Genomic DNA, 9,170 nt, shown 5'->3' on the forward strand with positions numbered 1-9,170 from the left:
GTGTGTTAAAACATTTCTTTGACCACAAAGTTCATTTTTTTCTTTGGATTTTAAAGTTAAAATATTTCCATGGGCCATTAAAGGTATTGTGGACACTGAGCCCTGTGTCTGTTTTGCCTAATGGATAAGTTGGCCTGAAGGAAACTAGAAAAAATAGGCACTGTGTTAATGATACAAATTATAAATATTATGATATCACCAAAGTCTGATGTTGTGGTGCTCTTGATATGAAATTTATGAATGTGAATAGCAAATATATATTTTAATTTTCAGTACTACCATACGTGTAGGTCATAGGGCAGAGACTGTCCATGCCCTACCCATATGCCTAAGTGCAAACAACAAAAGAAAAAACTGATAAACTGGACTTTGTCTAAATTAATTTTTTTTTTCTTCAAAGGACATCTTCCAGAAAGTGAGAAGACAACCCACAGAATTGGAGAAAATATTTGCAAATCCTATATCTGGTAAAGGACTTGTATCTAGAATATAAACCTTATAATTCAATAATAAAAAGACAAACAACTCAATTGAAAAATGGGCAAAAGACTTGAATAGATATTTCTCCAAAGAAGATATACAAATGACCAAAAAGCACATGAGAAGATGTTCGACATCATTAGTCATTAGAGAAATGCAAATCAAAAAGGCAATGAGATACTACTTCAGCCACTAGGATGGCTATAATCAAAAAGATAAATAATAACAAATGTTGGTGATGATGTAGAGAGAGTGGGACCCTCAGTCACTGCTGGTGGGAATGTAAAATTGTGCAGCCACTTTGCAAAACAGTCTGGCAGTTCCTTAAAAGGTTAAACATAGGGCTTCCCTGGTGGCGCAGTGGTTGAGAGTCCGCCTGCCGATGCAGGGGACACGGGTTCGTGCCACGGTCTGGGAAGATCCCACATGCCGCGGAGCGGCTGGGCCCATGAGCCATGGCCACTGAGCCTGCGCGTCTGGAGCCTGTGCTCCACAATGGGAGAGGCCACAACAGTGAGAGGCCCGCGTAACGCAAAAAAAAAAAAAAAAAAAAAAGGTTAAACATAAAGTTACCATATGACCCAGCAACTCCAATGCCAAGAGTTGTTGCAATTCTTCAAATAGAATTGAATACCTAAGTCCACACTAAAACTTGTACACAAATGTTCATAGCAGCATTATTCCTAATAGCCAAAACGTAGAAACAACCCAAGTGTCCATCACCAGGTGAATGGATAAACAAAAGGTAATATATCCAACTCAATGGAATAGTATTTATCCATAAAAAGGAATGAATTGCTGATACATTCTATAACATAGATACTTAAAAACATTATGGTAAGTGAAAAAGGCCAGTCACAAAAGATAACATATTGTATGGTTTCCATTTATATGAAATGCCCAGAATAGGCAAATCTATAGGAGCAGAGAGTGGATTAGTAGTTGCCTAGGTCTGGTGTGGAGGAGGGGTTGGAAGGTGATGGCTAAAGTATATTGAGTTTCTTTTTGGATTGATGAAAATGTTCTAGAATTGATTATGGTGATGGTTACACAAATCTGTGAATATACCTGAAACCACTGAATTGTACACTTTCAATAGGTAAATTGTACAGTATGTGAATTGTATCTCAATAAAGCTGTTATTAAAAAGTCTTCCAGGGACTTCCCTGGTGGTCCAGTGGTAAAGAGTCCGCCTTATAATGCAGGGGACGTGGGTTCCATCCCTGGTCAGGGAACTAAGATCCCACATGCCGCAGGGCAACTAAGTCCACGTGCCACAACTACTGAGTTCACACCTCAACTAGAGAACACACGTGCAAACTACAGAGCCCACACACTCTGGAACCCTCGCGCCACAACTACAGAGCCCACATGCCCTGGAGCCTGCTCGCCACAGCTAGAGAAGAGAAACCCACACGCCACCAGTAGAGAGAAGCCCACGCACCGCAACGAAAGATCCTGCATGTCTCAACGAAGATCCCTTTTGCCACAACTAAGAACTGATGCAGCCAAAAATAAATTAAATAAATAAAAATTTTAAAAATAAAAAGTCTTCCAAAAGATTATTATATTAGGAAAACATGAAAATATTGAAAGTTATGTTGTTTTTTATACTAGTGAAAAATTGGAAATAAGCTAATTGTATAATAGTAAGAGAATGGTTAAATAAATTGGGGTAAAATTTATGATAGAGTATTAACCAGTCCTTAAAAATGTTTTCAAATAATACATAATGACAAAGAAAATGCTCACAAAAGAATAGATATATGTATATGTACAACTGAATCACTTTGCTGTATACCTGAAACTAACACAACATTTTAAATCAACTATACTCCAATATAAAATAAAAATTTAAAAAAAGAGAAAATGCTGACAATAAAATCTTAAGTGTAAAAGATTAAAAAGTATAAATTCAGCATATCTTATAAGGGACTATCATTACGGGAAAAGTTTGATGATGAGAGAAAAAAAAAGACTGATGATGGATGGTGGGTAATTTTAGTTTTCTTTGTTATATCTTTTTATATTTTCCAAAGAACATTAATTTATATTGCTTTTATAATCAGGAAACAGTATAAGACAAAAGTGACTATGGGGAACTTAAAAAAAAAGTTTCTGTATTGATTTGCATAAGTAACAGGGTAACACAGCACTAAAGTTCAAAGTCATGGGCCACCATATGAATTTGGTTAAGTAAAGGAAAAGACTTATTGAAAACAAGAATGCAGGTAATTACTTTGATTCAATTGTTGGTTCAAAATGCTGTTGCCAAGCCATCTCACATTATTTCAGCTAGGCTCAAAGCGAACCCATCTCTTGAATTCAGTGAGACACTGCCTCTCTTCTGTTTCTACATATAGCCCTCTCTCATTTTTACATTTCCCTTGCTCCATCTGCCCTACTCCTTCTCACCTCATCTCTTAGGATTTTCCTGCTATGTATCTGCTATCCTTCAAACAAATGCTCCATGCAAGCTTCCAATACCCATCAAACACATTAGGCTTGTACTTCATTCAGTGGCAATCAAATACCTGTTCAGTCACCCTGCCAGGTTTTCTGAAACATCCATACTATATTCCATAGGCAATGATTTTACAGTTATCCCAAGGCACATAATAATGTCCTTATAATGTGTCTTTTCTCTAATTGTCATTGTCAGGGGATGTCATCAGTTTTGCTGTGTTTTCTGTTCCTTTACTTCTGGCTTAAGCTGTCCCTTTATGCACTGTAAAAAGAGAGAGGGAAAAGTTTTAGTTATTAGCTGTAGTGAGTATCTGAACCAGAATAGCTGCCTCTGCCTGGTAGGTAATGAGCCCAAATACAGTAAATCCTCTGTTCACATTTAATGTTTTTTTATATGGTTTGGGTCACTGTTTTCCTGTGTGACTCTCATGTGTAGTGTCTTTTTCTTTTTCTTTTTGTTAACTTCATGGGTCCTGACCAAGTCATTGCTGAGTATCCCCCTCAATCTGCTTCAATGGTCTGCTTCTCCTTTCACTTGCCTTAAAATAAGTGATCCGCAAAGCTCTGCCCTAGCTCTTTTCTTTTTCCTCTGTGCACGCTTGTTCTCTCTGTGGCCTTACCAGTGCCCATTAAACTCTCACCTCCAACAGTCTTGGTCTTGGCCTGCCCTCACCTACAACCTGCTGCCCACACCAGTCTGTGATAGAAGGGGCCCAGCTCACCTGGTGAGGCTGCCTTCATTCAGCCCCAAAGAACTGAACAGGCTGTTATGCCCTGGGCACTGGGGACACACCAGACAGGCCATCTTCCTGTCCACCCCTCTAGGAGGGCCAGGTTGTTTGTCTCTCTCCCTAGTTCTAGGGACACTTTGGTGTCCAGAGTTTGCTGCTCTCCTGAGTTGCAGGTAAACAGGTTGGGGTGCCTGGGCCTATACCCCACTTTGTACCCTAGTCAGCCAGTAAGAGCTTGATCCTACAAGCCCTATTTCTTTTTCCCAATCTTCTTCTCCTTGTCTTTGTTATATTTCCCCAAGTGCTGGGACATCTACTTTCTGAACCGGGGTTTCCAATATCTCTGTTCCAGAAGCCATATGCTCATTCTAGTGGGTTCAGTGTCTCCTTTCCCCTTGTTTCTTTTTGGATTTTATGTGCAGTTGGATTAAAGAGCCAGACTCTTCTTTCCTAGTATTTACCCAGCTCCCTTATCCCTGCTTCCTTCAACCTCTCTGCTCTTGTTCCCAGTATGCCAAGTGGCTATATGGTCAGCAATCATTCTGCAATTTACAAAAATCTCCCCTCTGTGCAGGTTACCTTGAAATGTATACTCAAACCGAAGCCTTTGTCCTCAACTCAGTCTAATTTCCTGCTGTCTCTCTCCTCCTGGATATTTCAAAGGCACTTCAGGTTGCACTCAGCTCATCCAAGCCAGATCTCATTCTTCCTCCCCTAAACTAATTCCTTCTTCTCCTTGCTTCTCTACTTTGGTTAGTGGGACCATCATTTCCCAGTTACTCAGAGCCTCCCAGAGCCTCACGTCCTTATGCTCTAATCAGTTTTAAGAATTTGAAGATTCAATTTATTGAAAGAAATTGAGGTGCAGTAGAGATGACTGTGAAGCCAGAATTCCCAGTCCTGCTACTTAATGTCTATACAACATTGCGACAGTTATTTAAACTGTGTACCTCGATTGCTCCATCTGTCAGATGGGAATAACAATTGTACCTATATCATAGGACTCTCCTTAGATTATATATGCTAAAGCACTTGGAACAGCTCCCTATGCATTGTAAGTGCCGCAGGTTTGTTTACTATTTTTATCTGTTCTACCCAGAATCTAATTCCCACCATGGCCTCCATTTCATTCTCACCATGAGCACCCTACTTCAGATCTTCATTGAACTGTTCTCTTAGCCTCCTAATTGTTCCTCCCTCTAGCTATTCTCTCCAGCACACTAGATAGAGCTTCCTAAAGCACAGCTTTGGTCACCCATTGCTTTTTTCCATCACCACCACTCCCCAGCTGCCACCACTTCTCACCGGGCTAACTGAAATACATTGAATCCACTCTCGCTCTTTTCTAATCCACTCAACGTAACTCGCCACATCTGATCTTATCACGTCCCTGTTTAAAAAACTTGAGTGGATTCTCAGGGGTCTTGGAATAATGTCGTCACAGCCTTGCTACTCAAAGCACGTCCCTGGGACTTATTAGAAATGCAGACTCTTGGTCCCCAGCCCAGGCTTATTGAGTCTGAACATGCGTTTTAACAAGATCCCCACTGAAGTCTGAGAAGCCCTGGTTCTTCAAGGGCCCACATGGTCTGACCCTCTTTCTTCTGCAGCCTCGTCCTGCTCTACTCGTCCCCTTGCTCCCTATGCCTCACTGTGCCCCTGCCTCACTGGCCTTCATTCAGTCTTTTCAATGTCTCAGGCTCCTCCTCACTGCAGGGCCTGGCACCTGTAGCTCCCATGACTTGGGATGCTGTTCTCATTATCTCTTTGCTCTTGCCTGGCTTCACACCTGAGCTCAACTGTCAACTAAGATAAATACTACCTTAAGGTAAATACAACTAAGGTAAATACTATGCGACAAAGGTATATAGTGCTATGAACATTCATGAGGGCTGGTCAGAGATATTTTCCAACTGCCCCTACTTAATATGAAAACATAAAATTCAGCATGTATTTTTTTTGTTTTGTTTTTGCGGTACGCGGGCCTCCCACTGTTACGGCCTCTCCCGTTGCGGAGCAGAGGCTCCGGACGCGCAGGCTCAGCGGCCATGGCTCAAGGGCCCAGCCGCTCCGCGGCATGTGGGATCTTCCCAGACCAGGGCACGAACCCGTGTTCCCTGCATCGGCAGGCGGACTCTCAATCACTGCGCCACCGGGGAAGCCCCAGCATGTATTTTTTAAAGAGCAGCTCTATTGAGATATAATTCACATAACATACAATTCACTCATTTAAACTGTACCCATCAATAGTCTCTAGTATATTCACAGAGTTGCACAATCATCACCACAAATTTTGGAATGTTTTCATTTCCCCCAAAGAAACCCCCTCTCTCCTTGGCCATCACTCCTATCCTCCCCACCCCCTCATAACCACTAATCTACTTTCTGTCTCTATAAATTTGCCTATTCTGCACATTTCATGTAAATGGGATCCCACAAAATGTGGTCTTTTGTGACTGGCTTCTTTCACTTGGCATAATGCTTTCAAGGTTTATCCATGTTGTAGCATTTAAAGGTACTTTTCTTTTTATTGCTAAATAATATTCCACTGTTCATGTATTTTTCTTAGCACAACCAGAAACAGGATACTGTTCCACTGTGTTCTCCACAGCCAAATTCAGTTTGTCATGTTTCTAGAAAAAGGTGACAGTAAGCAAATGTTGGCAGAGCCTTACAAGAGTGGCAGCCGTGTTTAGAAAGCTTCTTTTCATGAGTGACTGTATTCACTCAGCTCTCTTAGTCTATTTAGTATTCTGACTCACAAACGGAAGTGATTCTATTTTGGCATTCTTTTTCTTTCTCCTGAACTTAGCTCTTTGGTCTCTACTGACTTGCTGTGTTAAATTTTGCAAGTTATTTAAACTTTGTTTATTTAACTCCTGTGTGCTCTATAAAATAAGCCCAGCCCAGCCTACTTGTTTGCCAAAGCTGTTTGGAGACAGTTTTTCATATGCTATGCATCATCAGCTCCCACAGAAGGCAAAAGGAATTTGATGTGTGGGGGTAGTCTGGGATCCAGTCCAAAACTAGTGCTCATCTGGAAGAAACATGGAAGCCTGATACTCACTTGCTGGCCTTTTAGTCTTATTCGTTTATTGCCTTCCCTCTGTGGAACTTTGTAAATCTTTATCTGTTTTGTGCTTTTTCTATATAAGGTGAGATAAGCTTAAGGAAAAAAAAAAAAGATTGTACTGAAAAAAGCCTCCTGCACTTTCTATTGGCCAACTGTGAACCAATGGGAGTAATTTGTCTGACCTAGCTTTGTGACCTGGGGAAGGATTACCCATAACATTCAGAATTCTCTTTCTTTTTTTTTTTAACCCTGGGATTGGCCTCTCCAGACCCCATCTTGGGATGTAAAATCCAATTATGTTAAAATTATCACTTACTTACGCATGCGATGCGCTGTGCGAGGTGCTGAGGAGGATAAGAAAAGAAAAAACAAATCCCTGGTTTCAAAGAGCTCACAGTCTAATGCGGAGATAAGGAATGGTACACAAGGCAGAATGAGCTAAGTGCCAAGAGGAGAAAAAAACGTACATGCTCAGGGAGCAGAAACAAGAGAAGAGATTACTGCTAGGTGGGGCGACAAGCATGGTTACATGCAGAAGATGACTTGAGCTGTGTCTTAGAGGATAGTTAGAACTCTTAAAGGTGGACATAGGAAATAGAAGGTAAATGTTCCAAATAGACTTCCCTGGGGTGGGGAAGTGCACAGCAACAGTCTCAGGTGTGTGAAGGGCAGCTGTGAATAATAAACCTGACAAAAGTAGGTTGGAAGCTATGAATGCTACACTAAGGGATCTGTTCTTTTTTTTTTTTTTTGCGGTACGAGGGCCTCTCACTGTTGTGGCCTCTCCCGTTGCGGAGCACAGGCTCCGGACGCGCAGGCTCAGCGGCCATGGCTCACGGGCCCAGCCGCTCCGCGGCACGTGGGATCTTCCCTGACCGGGCCACTTCCCCGACCGGGCCACGAACCCGTGTCCCCTGCATCGGCAGGCGGACTTTCAACCACTGCGCCACCAGGGAAGCCCCAAGGGGTCTGTTCTTGATAACTTAAGCAAAAGGAAACCAATGAAGGTCTTTGTCAGGGTGTACGTCAAAGCCGCACTTAAGGACAGTTAACCTGGCAAGAGGTTGAAGGATAGACTGGTAAGAGGAGACACTTCAGACTGGGAGACCAAACTGGAGGATACTGAGTCGAGGCAGAGGGAATGGAAAGGAGGTGAGCGCTACAACAGGCTCTGAGCTCTGAGTGTGCCAAAGGCCAGGGATAGAGACTCCTGGACAGAACTCTCTCCTGGGATAGGGACTAGGAGGAGTCAAAGTCATGGCCACACCCCCAGGTGACGTCTGGCGGTCGACTGAGGTCTCTGATTGGCTACCACGGCCGCCAGTCCGGGGAGGAGGCGGTACCCTGTTCCCCGCCCGCTCCGCGCTTGGTGTGAGGCGGGCGCAGGCTGAGAGCCCCGGGAAACCCGCACCAGACGCACCTGGGACAACGGGCGCTGCCCCTGGGGGCCAGCTCAGAGGTAGGCAGATGAGACTGGCCGGGAGCGGAAGGGCGACCCCAGAGACTCCGGTGCCCGAGGATCCCCGCCCCCTCTAGAGCGCGCCGTCCCGGGTGGGCGCGTCGCGCGGAGGATGGGGGCGGCGGGCTGATCCGGAGGGCCGGGACCCGGGGATGGAGCGGGTTGGCACCGGACTCAACTCCTCGCCTCCCGCCGCAGCCTCCGCACTCCACGTCGCTCCCCTTGCTGCTATCAGGACTGGGGTCTCGTCTGGGAGCGGTGGCCGGCGGCTCCTCGCCCACTGGTCTCCCGTGACATTTTGTTTGAAAAGTCGGGGCCCGGGTTTGTGGTGCGGCGCGGGCAGTCAGGGGGGCACACGGCGCTGCTGCGCGTCCCCGCGCTGAGTGGCCCACGCAGTTAGGGATGCTGCGGCTCGGCCTCCGCTTCTTGGGATCCCCACTGTGATCTCGGAGGCGAAACTCCTCAAAACTTTAAAGAACCATTTTCTACACCTTGAGTTGCCAGAATGTCAGAGTGCCCTTAAGTGACCTACCATGAAACTGCGCTGTCCCTCAAGTTATTCGACCACTTTTTAAAAGATGGAACATTTGAGCGAAAAATTTTGACGCGCGAAACGCAGGGGAAAGAGGTTGAAACATTTACGCTGGAAAAGTCCTGGTGCTGTGCTACCTGCAGGTCACTGCTTTCTTTGTGAAAATGCCAGTCGCAAGCCTCGACCACACAGCTTTGTGTGTCCCTGAGGAGCTCTGGAGTGAGGAGCACGGGTTCTGAGCAGTGCTACCAAAGGGCAGGCTTTGCCCAAGTGGTGCTGGGTGGTGGTCGGGAGGTTGCTTAAAGAAGGCAAGCCTCAGTGTGGTCAAGAAAGACATTTTCTCTGCTTTAGAAACACACACACACATCTCTCTCTCTCTCTCTCTCTCTCTCTCTCTCTCTCTCTCTCTCTCTCTCTCTCTCTCTCTCT

At 44.6% G+C, this 9,170-nt stretch overlaps 1 protein-coding gene across 7 annotated transcripts in view; it reads left to right on the forward strand.

Annotated features, from left to right (window-relative positions):
- The first annotated feature begins 8,117 nt into the window (after nt 1-8,117).
- Nucleotides 8,118-9,170, forward strand: part of PLEKHH2 (pleckstrin homology, MyTH4 and FERM domain containing H2) — a 106,329-nt gene continuing 105,276 nt past the window's right edge. For all 7 annotated transcript variants that reach the window (XM_024118780.2, XM_024118783.3, XM_024118784.2 and 4 more), the window contains exon 1: nt 8,118-8,209. The gene's annotated coding sequence lies outside the window, so the exon portion shown is untranslated. The remainder of the gene's footprint in view (nt 8,210-9,170) is intronic.

The sequence above is a fragment of the Physeter macrocephalus genome, chromosome 12 (genome assembly GCF_002837175.3).
Source record: "Physeter macrocephalus isolate SW-GA chromosome 12, ASM283717v5, whole genome shotgun sequence".
Lineage (NCBI taxonomy): Eukaryota > Metazoa > Chordata > Mammalia > Artiodactyla > Physeteridae > Physeter > Physeter macrocephalus.